Genomic DNA, 12833 nt, shown 5'->3' with positions numbered 1-12833 from the left:
ATCCGTTCTAGAAACGCTGGTAATTGTTCCTTATCTGCATAAATCAATAAAATATCATCAATAAAATGCCTGAAGCATATTAGATTGTGAAAATATGGATCAGCACCTGCATTCAAGGTAGTACTCTCCTCTAGTTTTTTCATAAACATTTTCGCTATGGCAATGCCTTTTGTTTGGAAATAAAATTTTTCTTTATATCTAAAGAAATTGTTCTCCAAAATCAAATCACTCCATTCCATTAAAAAGTATGTTGGTATATTATGATCCTCCCTGCTGGTAAGAGCCTCTTCTATTACTTCCTTTGCTTCTTCGTGTGATGTGTTACTATACAGAGCCTCTATGTCAAGTTACAAAAGTAGCTTCTGGTGGAACTGTCAAACCTTCCAATTTATATGTTAAGTCCTTTGCATCCTTAATATACAACTTAGCTGTGCTTACAAGTGACTCTGTAAATTATGACTTTTGAAGCAGTATGACAAGGCAAATTGTGTACATTGGACCATTATAATAGTTGTGGACATTATTGTAATGGATGGACATTATTGTAATGTATGGTGTTTGTACTGGTGATTAGAATTTTGTATGGGAGATATTATGATAATATACACAAGAGTCAATCGTGGAGTTAATTGTTTAGCCATGCAATTATTGAAATGTAATGGTGGTTGACCATTACATTTTATACATGGAGAGGTTCTTGTATTTCTGGCCATCAGTTCCTCCTGCGGTTCTCGAGACTTCTGCCTCCTTCTGCATCACAGAGAAACAGTGGCGGCACAGTGAAGAACAGGGGGAGAAAAGCAACTGCACCCAAAGAAAAAGAAAACAATACTCATAAATACTTGTTGTTCCTCATCTAAATAGTTCGTATTGTGTTTGCCTGTGTCCTTGATAAAGCTTATAAGATTGGATCTTCCATGACTTTCTGAAAGCAGAAGGAAAACTGAGGAGTCACACAGAAGAACTGATTGTTGCTTTAAGTAACACTGTGCTTATTTGGATGTATTTACTTTAATGGTTGTTACTGTGATTGGTTAGACACCACTAAGAAATTTTTGATATTTTCTACGTATTTATGAGTATTGTTTTCTTTTTCTTTGGGCGCAGTTGTTTTTCTCTACCTGTCCTTCTGCATCACAGCTTGCTTTGCCAGGCTTGCTCAATCACACAGCAGCTACAGAGCAAAGCCTCTATCTCCTCCATTGGATGAGCCTCCTCCCTTGGGGAGGAAGGTGGGGAGGCAAAGCTTGCTTAGCTGGTCACCCAGCAGAGCTACTGAGCCAAGCCACTCTTCCATCTGTTGGCTGAGGCTCCTCCTTCTCCTTGTCCCCTGGGAAGGGAGGGAAAGAATCAGAGCTTCCTTTGCCCAGTTTCCTTGATCACACAGGAGAAATACAAAGCACCTCTAAGGCCAACAAAGTTTTATTCAAGATATGAGCTTTTTGCCTTGTTACAGATAGAGCTACTTATGCCAGGGCTGTCCTCAGTGCACTTGGGTTTGCCTCCCCCTTTTCACTGTATTCATGCCTTTGTGAGCCAGTCTTTTTTTAGTAGGAAAGCATTATGAACTATTTAGATGAGGAATAACAAGCCAGTGATATAGATTAGGCTGAGTGCATGTCCAGACTAAGTTCACCCGGCACATTTCCTTTGCAGACTGGGGATTTTTAACCTAGGCTTCCCATTCAAGTGGGTTGATACTGACCACTATACATTGATGTCTGTATTCTTGCACTGCCTCATAGGAATTGTAGTTATTTATCTAGGGAAGACCATCGTTTTGTAGACAAAAACATAGCCCTCAGTCTGTGTCATGGTGCCTTCACATATTCTTGACCAGCACATGAACCAACTTATGTACAAAGGCTCACAATGCCCAGCCATTTCATGTTTACCTCTGGGTCTTAGGCTCAAAGCATTGACCATCAGATTTCTGCACTGAATGTCAACAAATCAAAAGTAGGCTTGCAACTAACAGATACACACCTGAACAGCATACTCAAGATTGCTATGGCACAGACATTGTCTCCAGATTTTGATGCAATAATTCAGACCAAGAGATGTCAGTTAGAGACTAAGTAAAATACTGCAAGAGTGCTAATCTTTTAAGCGTGTTTTATTTAAAGCGCTTTTAAATCTTTTATTGTGTTTGTCTGTGTCCTTGATAAAGCTTACATCTCCACTAAATGGCATTACATTTTATGACACATATGGCCTGGCCCGACAAGGTCTCATGTCAGATCTGGCCCTCATACCCTGTTTTAGACAGAAAAGGTTTCCAAGTACAAGAGAACATAAAAGGAGCCCTGCTGCAGCAGGACCGGTGTTCTATCTAGCCCAGGGGTGGCCAAGCTTGCTTAACGTAAGAGCCACATAGAATAAACGGCAGATGTCTGAAAGAAGGAAGGAAGGAAAATAGATGGAGGAAGGAGGGAGAGGTGGAAAGAAAGCAACCTTAAATACATTCTCCAAGCTGACTGACAGGGTAGTTGGGGCTTTGAGAGCCACAGTTTGGCCACCCCTGATCTCTGGATGGCCAGCAAAAGGCTGTAGAGGTAAAGGCATTTCTCTGAAGTTACCTTCTGGCAATGGTATTGAGAAGTTTAATGCCTCTGAATGTGAAAGCTGCTTTCGTCATCGTGTCTAGTAACTGCTAATAGACCTATCCTCCATGACCTTGCCTACTCTCCCTTGCCTACTCATCTATGTTTAATGGAAGGGGAACAAAATCTTATCAGAAATATAGGAAGTAAAGGTTTCGTCTTAGGCTAGAAAAATCTTAATGGCTTTTTTTTTTAAAGGACAGACAAAAAAAAAAGGATTTTGTCACAATCTTTCTGATTACCAGCATAAACATCAAAATACTGAGCAAAAATAGTTAAGGACAGAAAGAGTAACATGAATTACTGGTTGAGTCAGGTGGCAGACTGCCTGGGGATTGACTGGATCGACCCTCCCCTTCAGCCATGCAGCCGGGGGTTGGAACTCCAGGGCATTCCCACTTTGCTGTGCCTGGTGGGTATGAACCATTTACGGATGGCTCCACCTAAGGGCAGAGGTGGCTCATCCATCATGGAGCAGGGGAGAGCATGTTTTGACCCTGGCCCTTGTTATGTTATTGCCAGGGCTGGCTCGCCCACTAGACAAACTAGGCACTTACCTAGGGTGGTGGGAGGGGGGTGCTGAATTGTGCTCTCCCCGCTCCCTGCACCCAAGACAAATGCCTAGTTTACCTCCCCCCACGCCGACGATACCATGGTCATTGCCTCGCTTCACCGTCACCTCCCCCCTCCTGTTCTGTGGGCCCGCTCCGCCGCCCACCCTGCACACTCAGAGGAGTGCCGCTAGAATCTGCCCTACCCACTTAGACGCAGCCTGGGCATATCAACGTTTTAAGAGAGCGCTGGACGAGGCTTCGCTCCCCCCTCACTTCCGGTTCTGGAAAGGAGAGGGAGAGAAGTGTCATCCAGTGCTATCTTCAAAGAAGACGCTGAGATGCCCGGGCCACGTCTTAGCAGGTAGGGCAAATCCTAGCAGTGTGTGGCACGGTACCACAGAAGGGAAGGGAGGGAGAAAATGGGGCAGCATTTTACCCGCCAATCAGCTGATCAGCAGGGGGGCCTTTAAAGAGCCTGGGAAGCGTGGCACTCCACTGCCCCTTCCTGGGAACGGAGGGAGGAAGAGGAGGCTTCGTGGAGGGGGGTGGCAGGGCACAGTTTGGAGAGCCAGTTTGGTGTAGTGGTTAAGTGTGCGGACTCTTATCTGGGAGAACTGGGTTTGATTCCCCACTCCACTTGCACCTGCTAGCATGGCCTTGGGTCAGCCATAGCTCTGGCAGAGGTTGTCCTTGACAGGGCAGGTGCTGTGAGAGCCCTCTCCAGCCCCACCCACCTCACAGGGTGTCTGTTGTGGGGGAGGAAGGTAAAGGAGATTGTGAGCCGCTCTGAGACTCTTCGGAGTGGAGGGCGGGATATAAATCCAATATCATCATCTTCTTCTTCTTCTTCACAGTGCCATGGAGGGGAGTGGCGGGCAGTCAGTCTGCCTAGGGTGCCATGCACCCAAGGGCTGGCCCTGGTTATTGCCCTTGCTGTTTAATTAGTTAACTAAATAAAGTGGCCCTTAGTTTGAAAAGGAAAGGTCCCCTGTGCAAGCACCAGTCGTTTCCGACTCTGGGGTGACTTGCTTTCACAACGTTTTCACGGCAGACTTTTTACGGGGTGGTTTGCCATTGCCTTCCCCAGTCATCTACACTTTCCCCCCAGTAAGCTGGGTACTCATTTTACTGATCTCGGAAGGATGGAAGGCTGAGCCAACCTCGAGCAGGCTACCTGAAAACCCAGCTTCCGCCGGGGATCGAACTCAGGTCGTGAGCAGAGCTTAGGACTGCAGTACTGCAGCTTTAACACTCCGCGCCACGGGGCTCTTATAGTTTACCCAACCTTTTGTGTCTGTCTCTTTCTTCCATCTGTGGGGGCAAAGAGTAACATGAATTAATAGTTGCTGACATCTTGCTTAAATATTGTTACAGAGACATTTAAAGAATGACAAACATAGTGTTGAAAATAATTTGTAAACAAGAGTAATTGTCAGGAACAGTGATAGCTTGAGATGACACCACTGCTTTGCTGGCATTATTATCCTTGCTCGCTGATGATCCATTATTATCATGCATTTATATGATTTACGAACTCCATACTATGACTGTATCCATGAATACTAACCCCATTGATCTTTCTAGCTATTTAGTATTTTGGGTGCTGTGGGATGTTCCAGGCCTGCAGGTGGAAGAAGAGCACGGGAAGACAATGCTAATCTTGTCTCCCTGGGTAAGAACCAACTGAAATGGGGAAAGGTATGTGGACTGTGACCTTGACAAGAAACAAAACAGAGGCATGGGGAAAGACATTATATGAATTTAAAAGGCTTTTAGCAAGTGTGAGAAAAGTAGAGCTGTTATGTTGCAGCCTATAAGTGTTAAGCATCTGCCAATTCACTTGAGTCTGGCAAGACCTGCATGCCGTTAATATTTACTTTGAGCCTCATCATTAAAGCTGCTTTTGAACCATCCTAAGGAGCCTTGGGATTGAACCTGGACAAAACCTTACAGTAATGCTGAATACTTACAGCCTTTTATCCATAATATTCATGAGAATTACATATATAACTATCAAATACACACACACACACGCACACGTATATATATTTATATAATCATTATCTTCAAGGATACTCAAGTATTGATATAACTGAAGAAAACACACAAACATTTAAGGAAATGTCAGTAAATCTCTTTGTATAATCTCCCTTTTAGGGTAAAAACTACTTTTGCCTACCGTATTTCAATACTCTTGTTCAATTTCACAGATGTCAATATAAATTCCTTTTCACATTATGAACAAGTTATGTATAGACATTATGACTTCATCCTATGCCGATAAAATATATATGCTTGTAATGAGTTCTGAATTTTAAAACAGAAATTACCTAGCATTAATGGTGTAAAATCAGGTTCAACCGTACAGAAGCTACCTGAGGAACAGCTGAGGAAAAACCATTTAAAACCATGTCTGCTCTTACAAAAAAACATAAGAACTTAAGAGAAGCCATGTTGCATCAGGCCAATGGCCCATCCAGTCCAACACTCTGTGTCACATAAGAACATCAGAGAAACCCTGTTGGATCAGGCCAGTGGCCCATCCAGTCCAACACTCTGTGTCACATAAGAACATGAGAGAAGCCCTGTTGGATCAGGCCAATGGCCCCTCCAGTCCAACACTCTGTGTCACATAAGAACATAAGAGAAGCCCTGTTGGATCAGGCCAATGGCCCATCCAGTCCAACACTCTGTGTCACATAAGAACATCAGAGAAACCCTGTTGGATCAGGCCAGTGGCCCATCCAGTCCAACACTCTGTGTCACATAAGAACATGAGAGAAGCCCTGTTGGATCAGGCCAATGGCCCCTCCAGTCCAACACTCTGTGTCACATAAGAACATAAGAGAAGCCCTGTTGGATCAGGCCAATGGTCCCTCCAGTCCAACACTCTGTGTCACATAAGAACATAAGAGAAGCCCTGTTGGATCAGGCCAATGGCCCATCCAGTCCAACACTCTGTGTCACACAGTGGCCAAAAAAATTATATACACACACACACACACACACATATACATGTATATACACATATACATATATATACACACTGTGGCTAATAGCCACTGATGGACCTCTGCTCCATATTTTTATCTAACCCCCTCTTGAAGCTGGCTATGCTTGTAGCTGCCACCACCTCCTGTGGCAGTGAATTCCACATGTAAATCACCCTTTGGGTGAAGAAGTACTTCCTTTTATCCATTTTAACCCGACTGCTCAGCAATTTCATCGAATGCCCACAAGTTCTTGTATTGTGAGAAAGGGAGAAAAGTACTTCTTTCTCTACTTTCTCCATCCTGTGCATAATCTTGTAAACCTATATCATGTCACCCCGCAGTCGACATTTCTCCAAGCTAAAGAGCCCCAAGCGTTTTAATCTTTCTTCATAGGGAAAGTGTTCCAAACTGTGAACTGGCAGAGACTGACCGAGAGAGAGATCTTGGGGTCGTGGTAGATAACTCACTGAAAATGTCAAGACAATGGGCGTTTTCGCACAGGGCTTACCCCGGAGCGACGTCCCTCTTCACCGCGCAGCGTCTGCGCGGATTTCGCACCAACTGCTCCGCAGAACCCGGAAGAGCCGCAAAGTCCCGCGGCTTTTGCGTCGCAAATGTAAACCGCCAAAAACCAGTTTACATTTGCGACGCAAAAGCTGCGGGACTTTGCGGCTCTTCCGGGTTCTGCGGAGCAGTTGGTGCGAAATCCGCGCAGACGCTGCGCGGTGAAGAGGGACGTCGCTCCGGGGTAAGCCCTGTGCGAAAACACCCAGTGTGCGATTGCAATAAAAAAGGTCAACGCCATGCTGGGAATTATTAGGAAGGGAACTGACAACAAATCAGCCAGTATCATAATGCCCCTGTATAAATCGATGGTGTGGTCTCATTTGGAATACTGTGTGCAGTTCTGGTCACCCCACCTCAAAAAGGATATTATAGCACTGGAAAAAGTGCAGAAAAGGGCAACTAGAATGATTAAAGGTTTGGAACAAGAGGGGATTGGATAAAAATATGGAGCAGAGGTCCATCACTGGCTATTAGCCATAGTATGTGTATGCATGTGTGTGTGTGTGTATAATTTTTTTTTTTTGGCCACTGTGTGACACAGAGTCTTGGACTGGATAGGCCACTGGCTTCATCCAACATGGCTTCTCTTAAGTTCTTAAGTAAAAAGGTTAGCTTTTTGTCACGACTATCAGATTTCCCTGTAATAATTCATATGCAACAATACTTTCAATGTAACTTTTTAAAAAGACAAAAAACTGTAAAGAGTTTAAGATTGGGGTTTGTAGCGATAATAAGGAAGTGTAGTCATTGAAATATAAAACTCTAAAGGCTAAAAATAAGTCAAGCTCCTGAATTTTTGGGGCAGCTCATAAAACTGAAGAAAACGTGCCAAAGCCCGAGTCCCACGAAGATCCTTCTTTCACATCATAACATCACACATTTAGGTGCTACCACTGCAGTGCGGAACTCTTAACAATTCACATTGCAGTAACCTAACACGATTTTCAGTACCCTGCCATTTGAAAATTTAATCTGAAGCACTCTAAATATGTAGTGCAGGGGTGTCGAACTCATTTGTTATGAGGGCTGGATCTGACATAAATGAGACCTCGTTGGGCCGGACCATATCGGGTTGTGCTGGGCCATGTGTGTTCCTATTTTAGATTAGGTAGCAGAGATATAAACTTTATAAAGGACACAGAAAAACACAATTAAATGGGTTTTTTTAAAAAAAAAAAAATTTAAAACATGCTTGAAACATTAGCACTCGTTGGTTTTAAAGGTTCTTTCTTTGTATTTTTCCTATGGGATCGAGGGAACTTGGCAAAGGAAGCTCTAGCTTTTTCCTTCCTTCCCCAGGGGACTGGTGGGGGAGGAGCCTCAGCTAATAGAAGGAAGAGAGGCTTGGCTCAGTAGCTCTGCTGTGTGATTGAGAGAGCCTGGAAAAATAAGCTCTGCCTCCCCCCCCCTTCCTCCCCAAGGGAAGAACCTCAGTCAATGGAGAAAACAGAGGTTTTGTTCTGTAGCTCCTGTGCAATTGAGCAAGCCTTGCAAAGCAGGCTGTTATACAGAAGGAAGCAAGAGATAAGGAGAAGGAAGCAGATGACAGCCAGTTACTCGGGGGGGGGCTGACAGGAGCCCTCTGGGGGCCTGATTTGCCCCCTGAGTTGCATGTTTGACACCCCTGACATAGTGTGTGTTTTTACTGCATAAGCTAAGAGGAAGAATGATGTAAGTCACTTCGGAGCTCTATTGGGGAGAAAAGGTGGGGTATAAATGAAGTATTTAAATAAATAAATGGCTAAAGACAACAGAATCTGTGCCACCTCTGGTCTGGAGCAGAAAGTCTGTAAGCCTAACTGCAAGATCAGTCCAAGCCTGTCTGCTTTTCACACACTGCTCCATAGCTCAGCGAACTAAAGGCAAAATCATCCCAAGCAATGCAACTTCATAAAGTATAACGAATACTAGAAGGCCATTATCAAGTCATCTGAATTCCTGTGTGGCATTTGACAAAAAGTTGGCTGCTACTGGCATAAGAAAACTGACACAATTGTTCTATGCAAGCCTAACACACAAAAAAACACCCAAAACCTTTTGTAACTCAATACTACTGATGCTGCTTCACTGAAAACCATCGACCCTGTAATGCTGAATGAAAATTACTCTCAAGCAAGCCGTCGCTGTAAAATAAAGCACTCCAGTCATTCCTAAAAGAGGAGGCCACTGACAACTCACCAAGCTTGAAGAAAGCAAGAATCAGGAAGCTCGAGAGCCTTAATGAGCACAGCAGCACAGACAGAGAACACACAGAAGGATCAGCATCGTCAAGAACTACAGGGAAAACCAAAATAAAAAAAAGTACGTTCCTCCACAGCTACAGAAAGGTCACCTTCTCTGAGATAAGAAAAATCTAAAAAAGAAAAACCATGCAGTTACGGAGCCAATGTGGCGACACCCATCATTTTTGTTATCAAGACCCGCAAGTTCATATGGACATATGAAGCTGCCTTCTACTGAATCAGACCCTCCTGGGTCCATCAAAGTCAGTATTGTCTACTCAGACTGGCAGCGGCTCTCCAGGGTCTCCAGCTGAGGTTTTTCACACCTATTTGCCTGGATCCTTTTGAGTTGGAGATGCCGGGGATTGAACCTGGGACCTTCTGCTTCCCAAGCAGATGCTCTACCACTGAGCCACCGTCCCTCCCCAAACATATGAAGCTGCCTTCTACTGAATCAGACCCTCCTGGGTCCATCAAAGTCAGCCTTGTCTACTCAGACTGGCAGCGGCTCTCCAGGGTCTCCAGCTGAGGTTTTTCACGCCTGCTTGCCTGGACACTTTTTAGTTGGATACCGGGGATTGAACCTGGGACCTCCTGCTTACCAAGCAGATGCTCTACCACTGAGCCACAGCCCCATTCATGGCTCTCCAGGGTCTCAAGCTGAGGTTTTTCACGCCTACTTGCCTGGACCCTTTTTAGTGGGAGATGCCGGGGATTGAACCTGGGACCTTCAGCTTCCCAAGCAGATGCTCTGCTGCTCAGCCACAGCCCCATTCATGGCTCTCCAGGGTCTCAAGCTGAGGTTTTTCACACCTACTTGCCTGGACCCTTTTTAGTGGGAGATGCCGGGGTTTGAACCTGGGACCTTCTGCTTACCAAGCAGATGCTCTACCACTGAGCCACCATCCCTCCCCAAACATATGAACATATGAAGCTGCCTTATACTGAATCAGACCCTTGCTCCATCAAAGTCAGTATTGTCTTCTCAGACTGGCAACCGCTCTCCAGGGTCTCAAGCAGAGGTTTTTCACACCTATTTGCCTGGACCCTTTTTGGTTGGCGATGCCGGGGATTGAACCTGGGACCTTCTGCTTCCCAAGTAAATGCTCTACCACTGAGCCACTGCTCTACCATCCCTCCCCAAACATATGAACATATGAAGCTGCCTTATACTGAATCAAACACTTGGTCCATCAAAGTCAGGATTGTCTTCTCAGACTGGCAGCAGCTCTTCAGAGTCTCAAGCTGAGGTTTTTCACACCTATTTGCCTGGACCCTTTTTAGTTGGAGATGCCAGGGATTGAACCTGGGACCTTCTGCTTCCCAAGCACATGCTTTACCATTGAGCCACAGCCCCCTTCATGGCTCTCCAGGGTCTCAAGCTGAGGTTTTTCACACCTCTTTGCCTGGACCCTTTTTAGTGGGAGATGCCAGGGATTGAACCTGGGACCTTCAGCTTCCCAAGCAGATGCTCTACCACTGGAGCCACTGTCCCTCCCCTGCTCTCCAGGGTCTCCAGCTGAGGTGTTTCACACCTCTTTGCCTGGACCCTTTTTTGGAGATGCCAGGGATTGAACCTGGGACCTTCTGCTTCCCAAGCAGATGCTCTACCACTGAGCCACAGCCCCATTCATGGCTCTCCAGCTGAGGTTTTTCACGCCTCTTTGCCCGGACCCTTTTTTGGAGATGCTGGGGATTGAACCTGGGACCTTCTGCTTCCCAAGCAGATGCTCTGCCACTGAGGCACCCTCCCTCCCCAAGTCCAAGTTTACTTTACATGAGGGGGGGACCCTTAAAAAAGAGAGCAACATACACGAAGCAACACAACAGAAGCGCCTGGGATTGCCTTCCACAGGTCACACAGCCCGCTTTTGAGTGGAGGCCCACGTACAGAGAAGCAACGCTGCCCCCAAACAGCAGCCACACCAGCGCCCCTGCAGAGCCACACTCGGGAGTCCCCACGGAGGAGCCCCCGGCCCCTCCCAGCTGCTCCTCCCAGGTAGGCCTCGCGGGGGGGGGGCAACAGGTGGCGCCTCCCTCCCTCCCTCCCCCGGTCCCCTCGGAGGCGCCCCGAGGCCTCCGCCCCGACTAGGCCCGCCCCAGCCCCAGCCCCGGCCGCGGGAGAGGAGGGTTACCTCGGCCTGCCATCCACAACGGTCCCGGCTCAGCCAGCCTCTCCTCTCCTCCCCCCCGCCCCGCCCCTCAGGACGAGGACCCCGCCCCCCAAGCTGCCCTCGACGACGCCTGCTCGGAAGCGCCCGCAGCCCCCCCGCGGGGCCTCGCCGCTCTGCTGGGGACGAAGGCGCGGAGAGGCCGCAAAGGTTCGGGTTCAGCGGGCGACGGTTTGACCGCCCGCTTGGGCCGCGTTCTGAGGCGTACGGGAAGCACTGTCGTCAGGCGTTGCCGGGGACAGCCCCACGTGGCGCGCGGGGTCCTAACGAGGGGCGACCCAATGCTGCGGTTGCCAAGGGAGGCGGAAGGGGCCGCAGGGCGGGGCCTCTACGGGGTGCGAGGAGGGCCTTTCCGCCCGGGCCTTTAAATCCGCCGCGTTGGAATTGCTTTTGCTGCGGGCACTAACCTGTTAAACGGCTACCCGTAATGCCCCATACACGCTACTTCCGTTAATCTTAGCGGGGTTTACTTCAGGGAGAAGCGCGCATAAAGTCCCAGTCCCAAATATATGCCAAGTAACCAGAGGTTTGGGGGCTTTTTAATGTGCAATTTAGAATACTAGGATGAGCGCTTCCGGGGTGGGAGGAAATGGAGGGCTTTTTTAATAGAAAAAGCCCAGCAGGAACTTATTGGTATGTGAGGTTAGCACCTCTTATTATATTAGTACCTCTGACAGCACCATCATTTGCCTATTAGGCCACACCTCTGACAGCACCTTCATTTGCATATTAGGCCACACCTCTGACAGTACCATCATTTGCCTATTAGGCCACACCTCTGGCAGCACCATCATTTGCCTATTAGGCCACACCTCTGACAGCACCATCATTTGCCTATTAGGCCACACCTCTGACAGCACCATCATTTGCACATTAGGCCACACCTCTGACAGTACCATCATTTGCATATGAGGCCACACCTCTGACTACCATCATTTGCATATTAGGCCACACCTCTGACAGCACCATCATTTGCACATTAGGCCACACCTCTGACTACCATCATTTGCATATTAGGCCACACCTCTGACAGTACCATCATTTGCATATTAGGCCACACCTCTGACAGCACCATCATTTGCACATTAGGCCACACCTCTGACAGCGCCATCATTTGCACATCAGGCCACACCTCTGACAGTACCATCATTTGCATATTAGGCCACACCTCTGACAGCGCCATCATTTGCACATTAGGCCACACCTCTGACAGTACCATCATTTGCACATTAGGCCACACCTCTGACAGCACCATCATTTGCATATTAGGCCACACTGACTACCATCATTTGCATATTAGACCACACCTCTGACGGTACCATCATTTGCATATTAGGCCACACCTATGACAGTACCATTGTTTGCATATTAGGCCACACCTCTGACAGCACCATCATTTGCACATTAGGCCACACCTCTGACAGCACCATCATTTGCATACCAGGCCACACCTCTGACATCCCCAAAGGTGCTTTTATATCTTTTTTGAGGTGGTCACCACACCTCAAAAAAAATATTCTAGCATTGAAAAAAGTCCAAAAATATATAGCCATCCCAGCAAAAAAAATCAAATTCCAACACACTACTCGATCACAAGAGCCAGCGTGGTGTAATGCTTGAAAAAAGGAAGAAAGAGAAATAAAGCAAATAGACAGGGAAAAAGACTGACTGACAGAGAGAGAGAGAGAGAAAACCACTGATGAGAGAGAGAAAGAGAAAATAC

General features: G+C 46.9%; 1 protein-coding gene across 4 annotated transcripts in view; it reads right to left on the bottom strand.

Annotated features, from left to right (window-relative positions):
• UPF2 (UPF2 regulator of nonsense mediated mRNA decay) overlaps window positions 1-11451 on the bottom strand; it is a 106992-nt gene extending 95541 nt beyond the window's left edge. For all 4 annotated transcript variants that reach the window (XM_060258258.1, XM_060258260.1, XM_060258259.1 and 1 more), the window contains exon 1: window positions 11075-11451. The gene's annotated coding sequence lies outside the window, so the exon portion shown is untranslated. The remainder of the gene's footprint in view (window positions 1-11074) is intronic.
• Between the last annotated feature and the right edge of the window lie 1382 nt (window positions 11452-12833).

This window comes from Heteronotia binoei, chromosome 17 (genome assembly GCF_032191835.1).
Source record: "Heteronotia binoei isolate CCM8104 ecotype False Entrance Well chromosome 17, APGP_CSIRO_Hbin_v1, whole genome shotgun sequence".
NCBI classification, from domain to species: domain Eukaryota; kingdom Metazoa; phylum Chordata; class Lepidosauria; order Squamata; family Gekkonidae; genus Heteronotia; species Heteronotia binoei.
The sequence above is the reverse complement of the archived record's forward strand: the minus strand, read 5'-3'. Positions and strand labels throughout refer to the sequence as shown.